Source organism: Lissotriton vulgaris, chromosome 1_1, assembly GCF_964263255.1.
Source record: "Lissotriton vulgaris chromosome 1_1, aLisVul1.2, whole genome shotgun sequence".
Classification (NCBI taxonomy): Eukaryota; Metazoa; Chordata; class Amphibia; order Caudata; family Salamandridae; genus Lissotriton; species Lissotriton vulgaris.
Genome location: NC_141685.1, coordinates 458,103,592 through 458,116,661, shown reverse-complemented (window position 1 = coordinate 458,116,661; position 13,070 = coordinate 458,103,592). Strand labels below are relative to the sequence as shown.

Genomic DNA, 13,070 nt, shown 5'->3' with positions numbered 1-13,070 from the left:
TTATGGGACCGGTATGTCTGTACTGTTTTAGCAGTGCATCCAGTGATCCAGTATTCTAGTATTGTCTCTCGAGATTCTCAGAATTGTGTTTTCCATGTACCAGGTAGTATCTGTCCGAAATGTTTTAATGTGTTTAATGTCGTGGTATAAATGATTGTTTGCAATTCATTACTGTGTTCATTGTGTTCACGTTCAAGTAAGTTCAAATACGCCGCTGTTTTCGAAATTACGTCAGATAGGAACCAGGAAAGGGATACTCGAAGAAGCAGTTCCCGTCCCGCCTAGGGACACTCCCGGACATTTTATGTACCATAAATATGGCTTAGATGCCATACTGTACTTAGACTTATGGGTTGACTACACCAAGGATCTGGAAGAGAAATATAGATGGCCTGTTTCAGGGACATGGGATGCTGAATGCATCATGAGAGTAGAGGAAGCACTTTGGAAAAAGAAAGCCAGACAATCCCAGAAAGATGCCATAGAATTGTGGCGTAAAGAAGCGCATAGAAGAACAGAGAAAGAAATTAGGAAAGCAGAGAAAAGCAAAGAATCATCAGAAAAAGCCCAAGAAAAAGAGTTATTAGAAGAAGGTGAACGAGTCAAAGCAGAACAATTAGACAGACAAAGAAATGCCCTTATTAAAGGCATGTATCCCCTTCTCGCCGAGGGCCTACCTAAGGCGACCCCGGAAGTGCCCAGTAATTTACCGCCACCATTGGTCCCGACTAAACTTCGTCATAAACAGACCGCAGCGGAAATTTTCCTTTCTTCTTACTTAGATGACACTGTCCCAGAGTATGCAAATGCAAATCCTCCTCCAAATGTTCATCCTCACAACCCTGTTCATGACTCAATTCCCCCCACTGTCTCTCCTGCCACTGGTCCTGGCAATCCTTTTAATCCACCTGCAACCCAGGGCCAACCTACATTACCTACACCTACTTTACCAGTTACACTACCACCAGCGACAGCGACAGCACAGCCAGTAATAGTTGACGATCACACATCAGGAGGAGCAGCAGGAGGTACCCCTATCACCCAGCCTCAAGTTAAACAAACAACACTAAGAGAAGCAGCATTACAGCGCACACCAAAAGTAGCTAAATACGCAGCCCTTAAACAGTACCTTACTGATTGCAGATATGATCCAGTACCAGGCGAAGACCAGATGATATTATATTCAATACGTATACGACGTGTTACAAACTATTTGACTATTTTACCAGATATGAGGGAACATTTAGACAACATATATCATTTTATTAGAACGGGGGAGAGACCAGAAAGTATTCACGAGGCCATGGCACACAGGAAGGTGGAGACTCAAAATATGATCTTACAGTTTTTGATAAATTGTTTGATAAGGGAACAAGATCAGCCAGGTAAAAGCAAAGAAGAGATGAAAGTCCTAACAAAATGGAGTGACAACATAGCTGATGGTAAACATAGTAAACAAGGTTGTATAGAATCCATGTATAGAAAGATTCGTAAAGAAATTCTAGACATACACGAAAGGGAAAGAGCAGCGAGAGAAGCCGAGAAAGCGGAGGATGAAGTCTCAGAAGACGATGATATAGAAACCGAGAACCGAACTAGAATAGCGTACGTAGGTAGGGCGAGACCCTTTGACAGACCCATACGCCCAGAATGCAAGAAACGTTTTCTTTCTCCCATACCAGAACAATGTTCTCTTGAGCATCTATTCCAAGCCACGGATAAAGTATTGAAACAACGAATAGGTTACAGTGAGCTTAGTACCATGCATGAACAGGAACTAGCCCGGTCAGCAGTACAATGGGCTGGCAATACTAGCGTATATAAAGATGACTCAGTAGCGCAAACATTTTTGAATCTTTCCCCAGACGAACAGCGATTAGCTGGTATGTACATGATTCAACATCTCATTACATTGTATGAGAGTCAGAATTCTGATCCAGGTCCCCTATATAATATATTGGAAGAGTTTTAATATTTAGTGGAAGAAGGTACCAAAACTCTGGAACCTTCTTCCACTAAATATTAAAAATGCCCCCAACCTGATGAGCTTCCGGAGGCTCATAAAGACATGGCTGTTTGACCAGTGAACTCTACCATTGTGGTCCTGCTAGCTCACACATGCGCCGAGACACCCTAGGGTAATTGTTCGCGCAATAAAAATCTCAAAAATAAATAAATAAATAAATAAATACTCCTAGGTAGATGGAGAGGCCTAGGTACCGATTTAATTAATGTCATTCTAGAACAGCGACACAAGTACAGAACTTTCCTGACTCCACATTTCGTTCCCGTTCCACCCCCAGTAAGGAAAACCTTTTACATAGACAGACAGAATCCCTTACGAGAAGTTCATCCCGTCCGGAAGACAGACGGTGAGCTTGAACGAGTATTCGTATACACCCCCTTAACGAAAATGGAATTATTGGAAATGAAAAAATTAGTGCCCTGTCACGACAAAGATCCAGCAGGGTTTCACCGAGAATTAAAAGACATGCTCTGCATGGGGGAGTATACGTATCCCGATATTATTAAAATGTTGAAAGTTCTGTTGCCTGCAGGGATTTACGAAAAACTGAAAGAAAAAGAGTGGGAGGTGGGAGAGAAAAAGATTGATTGGGCAGAATTAGAACACGAAGAAAATACACGAGTCCCTGGTACCGGTCTTGGGGAAAAAGCTAAAGCATTACCAGAGTTGTTAGTACAGGTTTTGACAAGATTACTAGCAACTAAAAAGGAAGACTGGGATGCTATCTCAGCCTGCAAACAGAAACAAGACGAAGACACTTGCGATTTTTATTCCAGATTCGAGAAATGTTTCATTATTAATAGCGGCCTGAAAACAAGTAGTGAATCTTACCCACATCTTTTTGTGACCAAATTAGTAGAGAATTCCTTACCACAAGTTAAAAATAGAGTACTGAAAGTCGAGAGTACATGGCAAGCAAATAGCCCTTCCCAAATGTTACAAATGTTACAGTACCACCAGAACCGAATTAGAGAAGAACACGAACATGAACAGAGACGTATAAAAGATACGAAAATGAAAGTACTAGTTGCTCAGTCTGTCCCAGCTGACAGTCAGAAGAGGGGTATGGCACCGTCCAGTCATTCTGCAGCTCCTGTTAAAGGGAACTGCAACTACTGTAAACAGCCAGGTCACTATATAAATGAATGTGCAGTCCTGAAACACAATATAGCTACAGGCAAGACGAAAGAAAGACCGCGTCCACCTAGACAAGAATATGTTCCCCAAAACATTCCGCAGAACACGCAACCTCCACAGAACGCGCAACAGACAGTAGCTGTACCCCAACCCCAACCCATTGCTGCCACACAACATGTCACGCAACAAATGTACCAGTATGCACAGTCAGATTACCCCGATTATCAACAGTACTCATAAAACAGCCTAGAGAGGGAGGTTGGCTTGCCCCTTATCGAGGTTCCTGTAGATCAAGAGGGTCCCTATGTACATAGTCAGGTATTAGGGAAAGACAGAAAATTTTTGATTGACACAGGGGCGAGCAGAACTACCATTAGTCATGACGAGGTTCCAGGGGCACCCCTCTCAGGCTCACAGAATGTTTCCCTGGGATTTTCAGGAAAGCCTATTGTTAACGAAGTGTCAAAGCCAGTTTCCCTAGAAGTTGGTCCATTGTCCCGTACTACAGACTTGTTACTTACGAAATCATGCCCAGAAAACTTGCTTGGTATAAAAACCGTTGAAAGCACTAGGAGCAGTGATTTGTTGTTCTCCGGAAGGAGTGAGATTGTTTTTACGAGATTTTAAAGGACATTATGTGTTTAGAGATTTTGATCCAAGATTACAGAATGTACCACAGCATTTATGGGCGCGAGGTCCAACTGATGTAGGTTGTATGCACATTACACCATACCGTGTCACTCTCAAACAAGGAGTTGTACTGCCCCGAATCCGACAATACAAGTTACCACCTGAGGCTGTAGTGGCCTTACTGAAAATTATTGACGAACTCATTGCACAAGGAGTGGTTGTAGAAACTGACTCCAATGTGTGTAATTCTCCAATCATCCCGATTCTTAAACGAACTGACCCTAATGCACCACCGGTCTACAGACTGGTGATTGACCTTCGAGAATTAAACAAATGCATAATACCCCAGTACCCAGTGGTCCCAGACATTTCTTCTTTATTGACTGCCATTGACTCCGAAGCGATGTTCTTTACTGTAATCGATCTCAAGAACGCCTTCTTTAGTGTCCCCATTCATCCGGAAAGCCAGTATCTTTTCGGATTCTGTTTAAATGGCAGAAGCTTCAAATTTGCACGTGCTCCTCAAGGGTTCACAGAAAGCCCTAGCATTTACAGCCAAGCACTGAAACGACAACTAGACAGTATTTACATGCCTACTGACACTGCCCTACTCCAGTATGTTGACGATCTATTGATCACAGCACGAACAGAACGTGATTGCGAGCATGCATCACTGTCAGTCTTGTATTTTCTGGCCGAAAAGGGGCATAAAGTGTCCCCTTCGAAGCTGCAATTCTGTGCCCAGCAAGTGGTTTACCTTGGACACTTGCTGTCCAAGAGGGGTAGACAGTTGACACCAGATCGTATCCAGTTAATTGCACATCTTCCACAGCCCAAGACACAAAAGGAGGTACGGGCCTTCATTGGCCTCACTTCTTACTGTAGACAATGGATTCCCCAGTACGCATATCTAGCCAAGCCACTCATACAGTTGACAACACAGGAGGCAGCGACTTCGACTGTCCTCCCTTGGACTCAGGAACATACACAAGCTTTTGATGAACTGAAGAAAGCCCTATGTCAAGCACCTGTTTTAGCGACACCATGTTACAGCAAACCTTTTACACTTTTTGTCACTGAACGCGATGGCACAGCATTATCTGTTCTCACACAAGATCAAGCAGGAAAACACAAGCCTTGTGCTTATTTTTCTAGTACATTGGATCCAGTAGCCCAGGCTCTGCCTGCCTGCCTGAAATCAGTTGCAGCAACAGCTCTAGCTATCAGACAAAGCGACTCCATAGTATTAGGACATCCCCTGACAGTACAGGTTCCACACTCCGTGGAAGTTCTCTTAAACAGGACACAGACTCAGCACTTGACCATAGCACGACTGACAGGATATGAACTGACACTGTTTCAGCCACACGTAGAGATCAGACGTTGCAACATATTAAATCCTGCTACATTGTTACCCTCGATTACAGCAGACCCTACACCACATGACTGTGTGGAAGTCATTAACACAATTACGAAACCAAGACAAGACTTGACAGACATTGCATTACCTGACCCAGACCTGACACTTTATGTGGATGGTTCATGTATGAGAACAAGTACAGGAGAGTTAGTGGCCGCATATGCAGTGACCACTGAAACTAAAGTCATAGAATCACATCGTATTGACACATTGTCTGCCCAAGCAGCAGAGCTCATCGCTCTGACCCAAGCCTGCATACGAGCCAAGAACCTGAAAGTAAATATATACACAGATTCACAGTATGGATTCGGAGTCGTTCACGACTTCGGAGTCCTCTGGCAAGAGAGAGGTTTCCTGACCTCCCATGGAGCCAAGATCCAGCATGGTCCCCTCATTCAAGCTCTGTTAGAAGCAATACACTTGCCTTCAGTCATTGCCATCATGAAGTGCAAAGCACATACTAAAGTCACTGACATTATTTCCCAGGGTAACGACCTGGCAGATCGAACAGCCAAGCTTACAGCTCAGACTCATACAGACATTCCAGCTGACACGACAAAGACCGAAGTAACTCCACTGACGCATTGCATGACAGTCAGGGATCCCACACAAGATGTACTCGACATACAGACACATGCCACTCCAGACGAAATAAAGAAATGGACAGAACAAGGAGGGGTCCAGACAGATCAGGGATGGATGACGAAGGGAAAAGCCACATGGTTTCTCCCCGACTCTATGGTTCAAGTTATCATTAATACAGCACATAGTCCAGCACACTTAGGAGAAAAAGCCATGTTAGACAGCATCCAGAACCTTTGGTTCAACAAGCATTTACGTGCAGCAGCAAAACAGAAAGTGCGTACCTGCATGATCTGTTGTCAGTTCAATCCAGGCAAAGGCATTCCCGTGGAACAAGGTGGATTCCATCCTCCTGACCATCCTTTTGAAGTCCTCCAGATGGATTATATCCAGATGGATCGATGTCGTGGATTTAAGTACGTCCTCGTAGTTGTATGCGCCCTATCCAGATGGACAGAAGCTTACCCAGTCCCAGATTACACTGCTGTAACCACTGCCAAACAGTTGGTTCGTGAATTTTTCCCGCGATACGGTTTGCCCCGTGTCGTGTACTCCGATAATGGACAGCCATTCTCGTCCGAACTCATGAAACAGGTATCACTCCTGTTAGGATACCAGTGGAAATTTCACTGTGTACGACACCCCGAAGCAGCTGGTCTCGTCGAGAGACATAATCAGACTCTGAAAACACGGTTAGCGAAGGTCTGTGCAGAAAAAGGAGTAGATTGGATGGTAGCCCTGCCGGTTGCCCTCTTTTACATGCGTATGGTAGCTCATTCCAGAACCGGACTATCTCCTTATGAAGTAGTTTTCGGCAGACCCCCAAATATGTGGGGTACGCCTATGCCGCGTAAAATAACTGATGTCGATAGTAATATGTTGACAGATTACCTGGCTTTTCCTTGATGTCTGCACTACTCTCATGTCGTTCACAGGTCGCGGCTGCCTTCCCGGACAACACCCAAGTGAAACCGCATGAAATCGTTCCGGGTGGCCTGATATGCATACGGAACTTCGATCGCTCAAGCCCTCTGGAGCCCAGGTGGAAGGAACCGAAACTGGTGTTGATGACCACGAGGACCGCAGTAAAAGTAGAGGGAAGGAAAGGCTGGCTCCATTCCAGCCACATCAAGCGTGTTCATGGACTGTGTCCAGAGACATTTCCCAAAGACTGCCCTGATTACGATACCGACTCTAAACTCCCTTTGTTAGAGAAAACTCCGCAACAGGAGTATAAAACAAAGTTAAGGTCTAGTAAGTCAGACAGCGTTTAATTGTTTAAGTCCCCCTCGGGTGAAGCGGTTAGACAGGTTTCTGACATGTATGAGATAGACCCAAATAGTGAGAGAGATAGACAGAAAGTCAAGAAAATGAAATACTGTAAAAATTTACACAGTAGATGCATCATTACATTGCTTTTTATGTTTTTTCTGAGTGTTACGATCCTATGTATAAGCTGGACGTTACATGTTTTCTTTCCTCTTCTTGGTTCACATGTACATACTTCTTTCAATGACACTATAGAGCACACTTTCAGTGACGTGCCACCTCACGAACTATCTTATCGTCTAGCACTTCGCAACAACACTTTTATCCGTATGTTACACCATTCTCATCAGACCAGCAATGTCACGAATTGCTGGGTATGTGGCCGACTCCCCCCTTACCAGAAAATGAAGGGAGCTCTGCCCCTCTTTCCCTACCCGTTTACACATAATGGTTCGTGCGGAGCATGGTTTACTTTAATGTCCTCATTAGACAGTAAGTCCAAGGTTTCCCAAGGCAATTGGATATGGGGGAACCTGAATACAATTATGAATAAAGCATGTTTCCCAGACAAGGAAGGTATTCCCCAAAGGACAGGGACCGATCTAGAAAATGAAGTGTATGGATTAGGACATTTTTCCCTTAGCCTCATGATTCTGAACGTTCAGTCCGAGACTAATTCGGACTTGCCGTTTATTACAGTTTTACCAGTGAAAGGTGAATTATGCGTTAGAAAGAATGGTTCAGTACATCTAGGACACAGTGATTGTAATACTGTGGTCGAATTCAGTGATAAAGGAAAGTCTACTTTCAAAGCTTCCCGCCATTCTTATTTTATTTGTGGTCAGACAGCTTATGTACGTCTGCCATTAGATTGGGATGGAACGTGTTACATCGCATTCCTATTGCCACCAGTTTTTCTAGCCCCATCCAATTATCATCGAGATACCCATCTTGTACATGTAAGACATAAGAGAGACCTTCCTCCTGTTATTGATTATTCTGAGTCAGCATGGGACCAGTATAAGGATTATATTAAAGGATACTTCTGGTTCATAGGTCCCGTCCAAAACAGTAAGATAATACGCAGGTTAACACGAACTCTTGAAGCAGTAGTGAATGAGACTACTTTCGCTTTAGGTAACCTGACCGAAGAGCAGTCTGCTATGAGACTTGTTGTTCTTCAAAACCGCCTTGTCCTTGACGTCATCCTGGCCGATAGGGGCGGGGCTTGTAGAGTGATCGGATCTAGTTGTTGTGTGTTTATTCCTAATAACGCACCGTCAGTATATAAAGCAATAACAAGGCTTCATACAATAGCTCACCAGATGCACCAGAATCCAGGCACCTGAACTTGGTCCGGTTGGCTCTGGAGTGTGATATCCGCCTGGGGGTGGAAAGTACTGTCATTCCTAGGAATAATACTGCTCATAGTATTCAGTTGTTGTCTCTGTCTGCAATGTGGGCCAGCGATTTGCGGCTTGTGCGCCACGTCTTTTATTCCCCGTCCATGTTCACGTTCCCGTGCCCGAATGAAAAAAGATGAGCAAATGATGTTATACGAACAGATAGATGGTCTCATGAAAATAGATCTATCCTAAAGGGCGCAGTAGGGGCCAAGGAGGGAATGAGGAAATAGAAATTTTCAGGTATCCAGTGTGTCCCCCACTCGCACCCTATCCATGCACCCGTGCCCCATGTAAGTCATGTAATTCCCTTTCCGTGCCCGCCATGTTAATGCTTCTGTATTTCCGTCCAATGTTAACATGTCAGTTAGTAAGCCCTTCATGTATAAAGTACTGGTTCCACATTTAGGCCTACGTTTCCAATGCATTTACATGGTGCACTTTTAATATTGCAAAGCACACGTTTTCCACGTTTTTCTGGCTCAGTCGAGCCAGGCCCTTAATTGAGGCTCCAAGTCTTTTCTGTCTCTGAAAGCTGCAGTTTAGGTATGCATCCCTGACCTCTACCTTACTTCCTGCCCAGCGAAGCGGTGCCCGGCTCGGCCTGGCCTGTCTGCCAAGACGGTATTTTGCCTACAGTTATCTGCTCAGCCTCCGCGAAAACACATTCCAGTCTAGTGAAATAGGTAAACATATTCCCGGCTGCAGAGCAAAGGGCCCTGTTTTCCTGTCTCCTTGCAAGTGATTTACCGAACCTGTTACCATGGTAGGCCCATGGCCCCCGTACATGCATGAAGAACCATATGCACCCACTAGCATTCAGTGATGTACGGCCTCTGCCCGAGAGACCTTTAACTTCAGACAACACATCCTCCAAACACAAGATATCAGATATGCTATAGGTGCAGGTCGTTCTGACATCCCAGACACCAAGACTCCTCTACTAGTGCTAAAGTCAAGCCCCCCAGCTCTCCCTAGTTACACGTCATGCTCAGTTGCGCACGCATCCAGGGTAAAGGTTTCTGCTGACCCTGCAGAATTTCTCTATGCATCCACCCACCTATGACACTTCTGTGATGTTTCCAGTACGCACCTCCGTGTACGCCCCTGTACACGCCTTCTTTTACGCCCATGTGTTCCTATCTCTTCTCTTTTCACTTGTTACGCCTACTGTATTCATTCCAATTGTACAGTTTTACTATATATAATGTGTGATGTTAATAAAATGTTGAATATCCCTTCCTGAACCTTAGTGGTGATGGAACCCGATGTCCAGTGTCTCGAGCCACTTAATTAAAGCCCGTATGACTCAGATATCACGGACTCTGCCTCTCATTTTATTGAGCTATCCTTATTGTCATTTAATGTATAGAAAAATAGTCCCGGTAATTTTATTTACCACACTGGCAGCAACTGAATCCAAAGTAAGACTGAGTTGCTGAAAAACAACCCCACCTCTCCAAATCTCCAATAAAAAAATTACCCTTTTGGTGATGTACGCTACGTGCAAAGCTTTTCTTAGAGGTTTGAGGTCAAATGGGTAAATTGGGTACAATTTAAACTGTTTAAGTATAAAATATAGCACAATATGTAGACTAAGCAAATTGAGTGACTAAATATACAGAGCAATTGAAATAAAAAAAAGTATTTCAAAATTCATTGCTAAAGCATAATTATTTGTACTTTCAGATCATATACACTGCTCTCGAATTCATTATGAGTCCCCACCAAATGCTCATTTTCTAGAAGTCCAAAAACATATAAGTCACCTTTCACGGGCATCCCATAACATGCGTCTAAGGGACTGTTTGTTGGTTACAGCTATCCAGTGGCTGTTCCTTATTCAGATCAACTTCCATGTCAACGGCAAGCATGAGCATGCTGAAACATTTCTGCCATGTAAGAAACCATGGGCTCTGGGCTCAGCACTGCATAAGCAAGATGTTAGCAGATTTCTTCCACCACCGTAAAGTATTCTGAAAGAGCTATTCTCCACCTATCTTTACTGTACAAGTTCGGAGAACGATGCATTTCCTCACAATCATGACATACATGAACAATCCTTAGTCATGCATTTGTGACATATGTTCTTGTAGTGCTGCCATGTGGCTCCACAGTATCACTATAGCAGCAAATGAACCATTTGTAAGAAAATGCTACTCTTTTAAACTAGATTTGTGTGGTAAGAGAAACAAAGAAGTGGTACATTTACTGCAGTAAGTTTCTCCATCTGTGAAGAGTCATCTGGCAGATTTATCATCACCATACGATTACAGATGTGTGTAACTGCTCCTACTTCTCAACTCTGTTCTGTTGTTCTACAATCAGCTTTATATGAAAGAACTTTACTACTGGAAGAGATTCATTTAAGTATTTTGTCCTGCTGTGTCCATCATTTTAAGCAACTACATTCCGAAAGCGCAGAACATATATACATTTTCTAGCACAGCATGAATAACTGGAACACATACTAATTACAGTGTGACAAAACAGATTTAGAAATGCATAGCTCAAGCATGTAAAGAAATTGCAAAGAACAGCTTTCATGGAAACTAGTTGAAAAATGAGGCATAATGTAAGACCAGTCATTGGCATTATTCAAAAAGGTAAATTGAGGCACAGTAGCGTAACTGAAAAGTCTACAGAGTACAAACTTTAAAAAATCCCTTTTATCTTATTGTTATGTTATACAAGAACATGTGTGGTTACTCTTAATGCAAAGACAATAGGCCTCATTTAGTATTTGTGAGAGCAGAATCTACACTCTATAATTTGGTGAGGGTTACTACCTCACAAAATGAGTCTCATCTACTCCATTTAGCCAGGATTCTGATATGGTTTTCCATATTAAAAAATCTTGCTCCTAGAGGCACATCTACACAAAGGTCTTCTAGATCCACAGTGGTGAAAGCCCTTCTGTTTTTGGGCAGGGATTCCCACATGAATATATATCCTGCTTGGGACCGCAACATTAGGAAAGGTGGACCCAAGCAGAAAAAGAGAAAAAAATATTTGAAAAGTCAATAGTTTTGATGTTTATGTGGCACGCAGACTGAGCATGCACACATTGTACAAATAGCAAACCTACTATACTAACGGTTGGACTAAAGCATCTGAAAAAAACAGATGCTACAAAAGCAAGCATTGGCAAAGCCAATAGATTTGTTCTAAGTTGCTAGGTGTTGTAATAGTTGTTTTGTTTTGTCAGGGTTTTTGTAAATTTCTATTGTTGAGAGGGACTAAAATATATATATTTTTACTCTCAAGAGTCACAAATTACCAGGGAACTACATTGTGTCGGTGTGCTCCTTGTGAAAGATCAGAATGCTGCCATTCACAGTGAAGGTAGCTATCATTTGAAGTGGGCTGGATCATTGGCCTATGCTGTATGCTGCAGTGGGTGGTAGAAATGTGTGAATTACAGAACAGACCAATGGCTGAAGAGAGCTGGCTGAAAGCCCCTATAGTTAAGTATATTATACACATATTTTCAGTAAAATCAAAAGGTCTTGGCCTGAAAAAGGTTGCTTAATTTTCTGTAGCATCCATTTTTCAGGTTCTTTTATCAGTGCTTTTGTCAGTGCTGGCTGTTGGTCCACTGGCCAATTAATTTCAGATATAAAATGGTTCAATAGAGATGGAAGCACACACCCAAACAGTCAAAAGAAATATGGTTAAACTAAAGTATGCCTGTGGTCGGAAAGAAGATGTGATTGACAATGTGCTAAGCCAGTACCTGAAGGGTCTGGAACAAAAGTCAGCACAATATGCTCTCAATGAATAGCACAAGGGCCAAAAAAATCACACCCAAAATGTCCCTGATGAGCAAGGAGAAACCCCATCTATGTGTCAGGGACAGTTTTCATCCTCTGCAGAGAAAAACGTAGCCAGGAGGCTGATACAGAATTGCAGACCATCCAGCCACATTGGTGAGAGCACTTTTTAAAAATAAATTTCACCTCATCAGCAGAGGACCCTAGATATGGCAGGTGGATAACAAGTTATCATGACTAATTTGGTCTTATTTCGTTTGATTGTATTTTTTAATATTTCTTACATTACACACACATACACAAGTATTTACACATGTATTTTATATATTTCAGCCATGTCAGTGACAATGAACACACCCCGATAACATTTGTGAATTGAAAGATTGTACTAATAACGTATTTTCAAACTTCTGTTACTGCACTGGAAATGTCAATGGTTTTACCATAGTAGTAGTGCCTAATTAATTCAAGAAACTATTGTTTATTGCATCTAAGAGACCATGTTATAGAGGGGAACAACAGGACCCATAACACCAAGGCATAATTATTGTGCTTTTAGCGCGGTCTTCAGATTTAACTCCTAGTGTTCTTGTTAAATACCTTTGCCCGTATGTTTCAAAAATTAAATGAAAAAACATTACGCCATAAACCATGCAGAAAGATCTGCCAAGAGTAGTAAGCTATTTATTACCAAGGGAGTCGAGGGGCATCAGAACCCATTTGAGACTCCACCTCTTGGGCTTCATAGCCCCAATAGATGCTTAACAAGTTGATGGTTTTGTAACAGGTTATTCCCTGATACATGTTAAATATATGTTGATTGCTAAAAA

General features: G+C 42.7%; 1 protein-coding gene across 7 annotated transcripts in view; it reads right to left on the bottom strand.

Moving 5' to 3' along the window:
* DNAJC6 (DnaJ heat shock protein family (Hsp40) member C6) overlaps nucleotides 1-13,070 on the bottom strand; it is a 352,982-nt gene that overhangs the window by 81,497 nt on the left and 258,415 nt on the right. The window lies entirely within an intron of this gene.